Genomic DNA, 10,706 nt, shown 5'->3' with positions numbered 1-10,706 from the left:
ATTCAGAAAACGAAGATCATGGCATCTGGTCCCATCACTTCATGGGATAGATGGAGAAACAGTGGAAACAGTGGCAGACTTTATTTTGGGGGGCTCCAAAATCACTGTAGATGGTGACTGCAGCCATGAAATTAAAAGACGCTTACTCCTTGGAAGAAAAGTTATGACCAACCTAGATAGCATATTCAAAAGCAGAGACATTACTTTGCCGACTAAGGTCCGTCTAGTCAAGGCTATGGTTTTTCCTGTGGTCATGTATGGATGTGAGAGTTGGACTGTGAAGAAAGCTGAGTGCCAAAGAATTGATGCTTTTGAACTGTGGTGTTGGAGAAGACTCTTGAGAGTCCCTTGGACTGCAAGGAGATCCAACCAGTCCATTCTGAAGATCAGCCCTGGGATTTCTTTGGAGGGAATGATGCTGAAGCTGAAACTCCAGTACTTTGGCCACCTCATGCAAAGAGTTGACTCTTTGGAAAAGACTCTGATGATGGGAGGGATTGGGGGCAAGAAGAGAAGGGAATGACAGAGGATGAGATGGCTGGATGGCATCACTGACTTGATGGACGTGAGTCTGAGTGAGCTCCCAGAGTTGGTGATGGACAGGGAGGCCTGGCGTGCTGCGATTCATGGGATCGCAAGGAGTCGGACACGACTGAGAGACTGAACTGAACTGTGGTCCATGTGATTAGATTGGTTAGTTTTCTGTGATTGTGGTTTTCAGTCTGTCTACCCTCTGATGGCGAAGGATAAGAGGCTTATGGAAGCTTCCTGATGGGAGAGACTGACTAAAGGGGATACTGGGCCTTGTTCTGATGGGCAGGGCCATGCTCAGTAAATCTTTAATCCAATTTTCTGTTGTTGGGTGCAGCTGTGTTCCCTCCCTGCTATTTACCTGGGGCCAAACTATGGTGGAGGTAATGAAGATAATGGTGACCTCCCTCAAAAGATCCCATGCATGTACTGCTACAGCCCGTGCCCCAACCCTGCAGCAGCCCACCATCGACCCATGCCTCTGCCGGAGACTCCCAGACACCCACAGGCAAGTCTCCTGTGGGGCCATTGTTCCTTTCTCCTGGGTCCTGGTACACAAGGTTCTGTTTTGCCCTCCGAAGGTCTATTTCCTACACTTCATTGTTGCCTAAAATACCTGCTAAACTTCCTAAGTAACCACATTTTCTTAAACAACTGAACTGAACCATATATTTATCATTCACCATACTAGTTAACATTTATTGAGCACCTACTGTATGCCAGGTAAATATCATTTCATTATCAGAACCCTGAAAGATAGGTGTTATTGCTATAAAACAGTAATTACTTATTGTAATCAGTATTAATATCAATAACAATAGCATCAACATTAATTAATATCAACATTAATGGTAATATTTATTAGTGTTAACATTCATTACTAACAATGTTGATTAATAATATTAACATTGATTAACATTAATATTGATTATGAATTGATATGCACTGTGTGCTATGAATTAAGATAGATATTATTCATTCATAGTATTATAAATAAATATATTGTTTATTATAATAACTTTACAGATGAGGAGTGGGCTGTAAGTTCTCCAAGTCTGCACAATTGGTAGTGGGCATTCAGTTACAACACAGCCCAATTCCAAAGCCTGTGTTCTTTCCATTGTGCCACATAGCTTCCTGTCATAAGTAGAGTAACTGCCTTAAGGAAGCTGCTCCAGGTTTAAAATGGAAAATATATCTATAGTAATATATTTTAAGTGTCTCAGGGGCCTTATAATTCTTTGGTTCCCCAAACAATTAAAATAGTGCTAGATACTCACTGAGCATTCAGTGATTGACTGCTTGATTGATAACGGACTGGTTGATAAACAGCAATGATCTCTTACATCCATTTCCTTCTGAAGAAATGTTTATGGGCCTGACAGTGATGTGAATCTTATCATGCTTTCCAAGGTATGTGTTATATTTGGCTGCAGGATGACCTCACAGCAATGACAATGTCATCAGTTTGTGAAAGTCTTGAGGATACAATTGACAAAAGGAAAGCTGATCACATCATTTTTTTAAGGTTACATATAGCAGTACCTTTACACGAGGAAAAATGAAAAGCCTGGAGATTTGATTCTTCATTAGTCCTTCATGCCGAAGTCGAGAAATGGATATGAATCATAGCTTGCAGACCTAAAATCTTAAGTGTCATGGCCGTAACTCTCCAGTAGATAGTGAAGTGAAGTCGCTCAGTCGTGTCCGACTCTTTGCGACCCCATGGACTGTAGCCCACCAGGCTTCTCCATCCATGGGATTTTCCAGGCAAGAATACTGGAGTGGGTTGCCATTTCCTTCTCCAGGAGATCTTCCCAACCCAGGGACTGAACCCGGGTCTCCCACATTGTAGGCAGACACTTAGATATATAAGCTGAAATTCTTGACATTTTATATATTCATGAACCTGAAGGAATAGAATGAATGGGGGTAGGAGTTGGTGTGTATTTCATGAAGAAAATTAAGTTTGGTGTTTAAAAGAATGTATTGCAATTTTATTTGTGTAATTTCAGATTGGTGGCCTGTGGAAAACTAGAGAGAAGAAAAACAGAGTCTAGTTCTTGTCCAGTTGCTAACTTACTGTGTGACTTTCTTTCCACTCTCTGGAATTCCGTTCCCCCTTCTCTACAATGAAGGCTTGACCTTATGATCTGTAAAGTCCCTTTCATGTCCAAGTCAGCCCATTTTCTTTCCTTCTACTCCCCAGGTCATTACCACAGGAGGAAGAGTGGACGTTCTTGAGAAAAGTCCCTTTGAGAGAAAATATCCCATCTAATGAACCTGGAGAACATTACACAAAGTGAACTTAGGCAGTCACAGAAGGACAAACACCACTTAATAGGACGTCTATGAGGAATGGAATCCCCTGGTGGTTCAGATGGTAAAGCGTCTGCCTGCAATGTGGGAGATCCGGGTTCAATTCCTGGGTTGGGAAGATCTCCTGGAGAAGGAAATGGCAACCCACTCCAGTATTCTTGCCTGGAAAATCCAATGGATGGAGAAGCCTGGTAGGTTACAGTCCATGGGATTGCAAAGAGTCAGACACGACTGAGAGACTTCACTTTCACTTTTCACTTTTCATGATGAGGAATCAAAAACAGACAAACTCATAGAGGCAGAGAATGGAAGGGTAGCTGCCAGGGGCTAAAGGAATGGGGAAAGGAGGAAATATTAGTCAAAGGATACTGAATTTCAGTTATAAGATGAATAAGTCCTAACAGGGAACTATATTCAATACCCTGATATAAGCCATAATGGAAAGGAATATAAAAAAGAACGTATAACTGAATCTGATATATAACTGGACCAATGCTGAAGCTGAAGCTGCAATATTTTGGCCACCTGATGTGAAGAACTGACTCATTGGAAAAGACCTGATGCTGGGAAAGATTGAAAGCAACAGGAGAAAAGAGTGGCAGAGGTTGAGATGGTTAGGTAGTGTCAGCAGCTCAATGGACATGAATTTGAGCAAACTCTGGGAGATAGTGAAGGGCAAGGAAGCCTGGTGTGCTACAGTCCATGGGGTCACAAAGAGTCGGACATGACTTAGTGACTGAACAACAAAAATAACTAAATCACTTTGCTGTAAAGCAGGAATTAACACAACATTGTAAATCAACTATACTGCAATACAAAAGATGAATAAGTCCTAGAAATCTATTGTATGGAATAGTGCCTGTAGTTAACAATACTCTATTGTATACTGGGAAGTTTGCTAAGAGAGTAAATCTTTAAGTGTTCTTATCACAAAATAATAATAATAGTAAAAGAAGTGGGAAGAAACTTTGGAGGTGATGGATATGCTTATGGAAAAAGTTGTGATGATGGTTTCACAGGTGTATACTCACCCCAAACTCATCAGGTTGTGTATGTTGATGTTTAATGCACAGCTTTTTTGTCAAACAGACCTCAACAAAGTGGTTTGAAAAAAAAAATACTCTGTCTTGAGTTGAAAGTACATGGAGACCATAAGGCTCTTCATTTTTGGAGCAAATAGCATGTTTCCTGTGTGTATTAGGATTCTTGGGGCTGCCAGAGACTTAAACTCAGCTGGAATTTTACTTATGCCAAAATGGGAGACTTCTTGGTTAATGTAACCAAGCCATGGGAAAGTCGAGGCCAACTGAAACAAAAGCCTGTGATAACTGACAGGATTCTTTCTTTCTCCCTTTTCTCTCCCTTTCTTTTTCAGACTCCCATCTCTACCTCTCTGAGTGTCAGCCTCATACTCTCAGAGTAATTTCTTGACACACAGCTAGATACATAGTAGCTGGCCAGATCTGTACTCATATCTCCCAGAGATGCTGTCAGAGAGGAATTTCTACCAGTTTTTCCTGAATGTCTTAGAAGTCTCAGGAGAGATTTTGATTGGCCTAGCTCGGATCAGGTGCCCACATCTCTACCAATCACTGTATCCAGGCAACAGAATTTGGCAAGAACATAGCAGTGTTCCTTCCATCACATGGTGGGAGTGGAGAAAAGAGCATTTTTCCAGAAGGGGAGTGCCGCTCTAGACAAAACACTAGACAGCCACTGAGTGAAGCTTCATTGTCTTTAATGGGAGACTCATGAGTACAATCCACAATAACACCAAAAGACTCTATGACATTTTTGTACTCTGGGCATGCTATAGACTGAATGTGTCCCCATCAAAATTCATATGCTGAAATCCTGATGCTCAATGTGATGGCATTAGGAGGTAGGGCCTTTGGAAGGTGATGAGGTCAAGAATGTGAAGTCCTCATGAATGGGATTAGTGCCCTTATAAAGAGATCTCAGAGAGATCCCTTGCCCCCTTCAACCACGTGAGGACACAGCAAGAAGATGCCATCTATAAATCAGGAAGTGGGCTCTCACCAGACATCAAATTTGCTGGTGCCTTGATCTTGGGCTTCCAGCCTCCCGAAGTGTAACAAATAAATTTCTGTTGTTTATAAGCCACCCAGTCTATGCTAATATTTTTATAGCATCCAGAACAGATTAAGGAGAGTCAAGGAAAAACAAATACATTGCTACGTTGAATGCAAAGGGCTGAGGGTCTGAATGTGTTTTACCAGTTTCTTTTCTACAATGCAGACTTGCAATTTGGTAAAAGACATCCATTTTCTATAATGTCTCTCAAGGAGTAAGCAACAGAAACTTCATCCATTTTTATTATTCATAACAATACTTGATACTTACACACTATGGCATTTTCATCAAAGGATCTCAGAACATACAATTAGCAAGTATTAGTCAGTTTTCAGATGGGAAGTCAGAAGTGCTGAGAAGGGGAAGCCAGGCACTGTGAGTCTGCCTGGGATGGTAAGCTTCTGGAAAGTACCTTTTCTAACCCTGGCCTACTCAGCCAATTCAGAGAGGAGATGCCCTCCAGTTCAAAAGCACTATTCCAGTCAAAATAAAGAAAAGACAAAGGTCATGCTTTCATGGAACTTGAGATTCTCAGATATGGAAGAGTACTTGGAGGTCAGCTAATTTCCCATCCCTGCATATCTTTTTTCTAGATCATCAGCCATCTAGAGGTTGAACCCTATTCACTAAGCAACACATTTTATTCCTGAAATAGGAAGTTTATTCTTTACATTGGAATCCGTCTTTCCCAGGGCAGTGATTTTTTTTTTATCCACTCTTGAATGCATATTCTGTGACTGACACCCAGCTAAGTGTAGGACTATGGAGTGAGTAAGCATTGGTCCCTGTCCTCCAGGATCTTGGTGTCTAGTGCAGGATAGCTGTCTATGGTTTAGTGAAGGTGTGAACATGGGAACCCAGAATCACACATGCTGACCTCTGTCCAGAGAGGAAGCCCTCCTGGAAGAGCTAGCCCCATAGTTGATGTCTGAAGAAATGATAAGAATCTGCCAGATCAGCAAGGATGGATTCTGGATGAGGTGGGGGTGAGACTGGTGTATGCAAAGGCTCAGAGGTGAACAAAAGAATGACTAATGGAGAGAACCACAGGTAGTCCGCTGTGATTGGAGAAGGGATATTTGAGGTTTAAGAGGCCAGGTTGATTCAGAGAGATGTGGGTGGTCCTAGAGATTGTCATACAGAGTGAAAGAAGTCAGAAAGAGAAAAAATATACCATATAATATCGCTTACATGTGGAATCTAGAAAAATGGTGGAGATGATGCAAGGCAGAAATAGAGACACAGATGTAGAGAACAAACTTATGGTTACCAAAAGGAGGAAGAGGGGTGGGATGAACCAGGAGTCTGGGATTGACATTACACACTACTAGGTATAAAACAGATACCTAATGAGAACTTAGTGTATGGCACAGGGAACTCTAGTCGGTGTTCTGTGGAAACCTCAATGAGCAGGAAATCCAAAAAAGAGGGGATATATGTATACGTATGACTGATTCACTTTGCTGTGCAGCAAGAAACTAACACAACATTGTAAAGCAACTATCAGTTCAGTTCAGTCGCCCAGTTGTGTCCGACTCTTTGCGACCCCATGGACTGCAGCACTCCAGGCTCCTCTGTTCATGGGATTTCCCAGGCAAGAGTACTGGAGTGGGTTGCCATTTCCTCCTCCAGGGGACCTTCCTTACCTAGGAATCTAACTTGTGTCTCCTGCATTGGCAGAGGCATTCTTTACCACTGAGCCACCTGGAAAGCCCATAAAGGATAATAAGGGAATACTACAAACTTCTCTACAGTCCTAAATTTGCAGGAACTTGTACACAAATATTCATGGTGGCTATTTATAATGGCCCCAAACTGGAAACTACCCAAATGTCTTTCAGTAGGTGACTGGTTAAACAAATTGTAGTTCATCCTTACTGTGGAATGCTGCTGCTACTGATACTGTGGAATACAGCTCAGCAAAACAGAGGAGTGTACCACTGACACACAGCAACAACTTGGATGAGTCTTAAGGGAATTGTGCTGAGGAGGCGAAAGCTGATCCTAAAAGAATAAATACTGTATAAGTACTATATAACAATCTCAGAATGGCAAAACTGTAATGATAAGAGAGCAGATTTGTGGTTCCCAGGGATGAGGAGATTGGAGGGGAGAGGATGGGTGTGGCTATAAAGGCATAACACAAGAGTTTTGTGGTGACTTCATGGCCAAGCATTTTGATTGTGGTGGTGGTTATACAAATCTTCACATGTGATAAAATTTCATGGAGTTATACACACACACATACACAAGTGTATGTATATAACTGAATGAACTTGAATATGATCCCTAGATTTTAATGGTAGCAATTTCTTGACTTCCCTATTGTGCTATAGTTGTATAATACTACTGCACAATTACACTCATCTCACAATCTAGTAAAGTGATGCTCAAAATTCTCCAAGCCAGGCTTCAGCAATACGTGAACTGTGAACTTCCAGATGTTCAAGGTGGTTTTAGAAAAGGCAGAGGAACCAGAGATCAAATTGCCAACATCTGCTGGATCATTGAAAAAGCAAGAGAGTTCCAGAGAAACATCTAGTTCTGCTTTATTGACTATGCCAAAGCCTTTGACTGTGTGGATCACAATCAACTGTGGAAAATTCTGAAAGAGATGGGAATACCAGACCACCTGACCTGCCTCTTGAGAAACCTATATGCAGGTCAGGAAGCAGCAGTTAGAAGTGGACATGGAACAACAGATTGGTTCCAAATAGGAAAAGGAGTACGTCAAGGCTGTATATTGTCACCCTACTTATTTAACTTATATGCAGAGTACATCATGAGAAATGCTGGGCTGGAAGAAGCACAAGCTGGAATCAAGATAGCCGGGAGAAGTAACAATAACCTCAGATATGCAGATGACACCACCCTCATGGCAGAAAGTAAAGAAAACTAAAGAGCATCTTGATGAAAGTGAAAGAGGAGAGTGAAAAAGTTGGCTTAAAGCTCAACATAAAACTAAGATCATGGCATCCAATTCCATCACTTCATGTGAAATAGATGGGGAAACAGTGGAAACAGTGGCAGACTTTATTTTTGGGGCTCCAAAATCACTGCAGATGGTGACTGCAGCCATGAAATTAAAAGATGCTTACTCCTTGGAAGGAAAATTATGACCCACCTAGACAGCATATTAAAAAGCAGAGGACTTTGTCAACAAAGGTCCGTCTAGTCAAGGCTATGGTTTTTCCAGTGGTCATGTATGGATGTGAGAGTTGGACTATAAAGAAAGCTGAGCACCGAAGAATTGATGCTTTTGAACTGTGGTATTGGAGAAGACTCTTGAGAGTCCCTTGGATTGCAAGGCGATCCAACCTAAAGGAGATCCTAAAGGATCATCCAGGGATTGAATCCAGGTCTCCTGCATCGCAGGCAGATTCTTTACCTTCTGAGCATGCATGCCTATTATTAGTGCTGTTATTACTCATCTACCTTCCTGGTCCCAACTTTTCTCCATGTATAATGGCCTCAAAGAGGGTTTCCCAGGTGGCACTAGTGGTAAAGAACCCACCTGCCAACGCAGGAGACATAGGAGACACGAGTTCGATCCCTGGGTCGGGAAGATCCCCAGGAGGGCATGACAACCCACTTCAGTATTCTTGCCTGGAGAATCCCATGGATGGAGGAGCTTGGTGAACTACGGCCCATAGGGTCGCAAAGAATCAGACACAAGCGAAGCGACGTAGCACACATGCACAACAGCTCCAAAAAGTATTGCCAAAGTCAGCAGCTTTGCCCATCATGGTCGCTCCAGGGAAAATCAAAATCTTTTTGTTAACCTAGCTAAGGCATACAGTCCTCTATCACTCTGCCTCCTTCTAGCCCTTCCTTGATTCAAGACAGCAAGATTTCTGATTGGACAATAAAACTTATTTTTATTAACACAGTAAGAAGCACTTCAATAAGGGTGAGCTTCATGTCTAGTAAGAATAAGAGTTAACAGGAGCACCAGCATCTTCAGCTTTATATAATTGTATATGTATTAAATATAACAAGTGTGGTTTGTCATTAATTTATAGTAATTTAGACATAATAAAGACACTCTGTTCCCTTGCTTTGGAATCAGCTTATTATAAATTCAAATATTTCCCACTTTACTGGCCTAGGTTAAGAACATGGGCACTGACATGAGGTAGATAATGTATGTTTATGTCCCAGCTCTGACACTTACAGGTTGTGAGAATGTGAACGATTTGTGTTGAATCGTATAAGCCTGGCTTCCTCATATGTAAAATGAGGTCTTAATCACAACTAACCCAGATGGTTGCTGGCGTGAGCCAATGAGATTTTGAAAAATTGGTCATCATGACACCTCCTGACATAGAAAGTGAAAGTGTTTGTCACTCAGTCGTGTCTGACTCTTTGTGACCCTATGGACTGTAGCTCGCCAGGCTTCTCTGTCCGTGGAATTCTCCAGAAGAGAATACTGGAGTAGGTAGCCATTCCCTTCTCCAGGGGATTTTCCTGACCCAGGGATTGAACCCAGGTCTCTGCATTGCAGGCGGATTCTTTACTGTCTGAACCACCAGGGAAGCCCAATACACAGGAGTAGTTGTAGTAAGTATTATCATCATCATGATTATTACTTCACCACCCACCTCTCGTGGTGGCCAAGGCCTAGAACCCATGGTTTTAGCTGTCACTCGTTATTGTAATTCCGAGTGAGGCTGGTTCTTTCATTCTGCACCCTCTCAAAAACTTTTGAGAATATCTTCAGGCTCCAAGTAAACCTGTACTTATTTGGGGTCTACACTGTGGTTTTGACTGAGTTTCATTCTGATATTTAAGTTCAGCCAGAGGTAGAGTTCAAAGTGAAATCTAAAGAGGAAAGGCTCTTTTATGCAATTATAACTGAAAAAAAAGTTTCTACAAAATGGAAAGTGCTGAGTGTTGCACAAATCTGAGGTCAGTTACTTTCTCAGGCCAGACAACAATTAAAGCTTTAATTCAATCAGCACTCCCACCGCCTGTTAGTCACACCATTCCTGTGACTAAGGCAATACTTTTACCAATGGAAATTCCTTTCTGGGGTGCCTTCTGGGTATAGCACTATAGAGACACACATTTTACATGTCAAACTAGAGAGCATTTTGTCTGGTGCAGTAAAAAAATAAACCCCTGGGTGAATGGAAGATCCAGGAACATCTAGTTGAAGGATCCTGCCAACATAAAATAAATTTGGAGGATTATTCTTCCGCCTTGTTTATGAGTTTCACTTTTTCAATTTCCTTGCAGATTTTGGGATGCATTGCTTGATAAGAGAATTAGGCAGAAAAGCAGTTACCAGATATGCCTCGCTCATCCCAGCTAATGGCATACTCCTGAGTATTTTCAATACCATTCCTTTAGGAAGTTTTCTCTGACCTTTTCTCCAGCTCCAGTAGGTTGGGGCCCTTTGGAATCTGTAGGAGAGCAAAATTTGCCACCCCAAGATATCTCTTTGTAATGGGGATTATTTCAAGCTGAAAATAATCAAGTCCCAAAATGACTCAGGAAGAAGCTCCCCCTAACTGCCTAAAGAGTGTAGCTTGAGGACCAGCTCCAGGCTGGAAGCTACCATCATTGGTAACTATAGTGAGAACTAAGTGTGCACACGGGGCAGAACCCAGCAAAGTCTCTTATAATTCCTCTTCGTATCCTATTATCTCCACATAAAGCAGCAAACATTTGTTTACCAAATATTTGCTTTTCCAGCTCTGTATGAATTGCCTTTCTCCCCTTTGAAGCCCCAAACCACTACCCTGAATATCCTCTTTTGT

The sequence above is a fragment of the Oryx dammah genome, unplaced genomic scaffold (assembly GCF_014754425.2).
Source record: "Oryx dammah isolate SB20612 unplaced genomic scaffold, SCBI_Odam_1.1 HiC_scaffold_23, whole genome shotgun sequence".
In the NCBI taxonomy this organism is placed as follows: Eukaryota; Metazoa; Chordata; class Mammalia; order Artiodactyla; family Bovidae; genus Oryx; species Oryx dammah.
Note: the sequence above shows the minus strand (reverse complement) of the source record.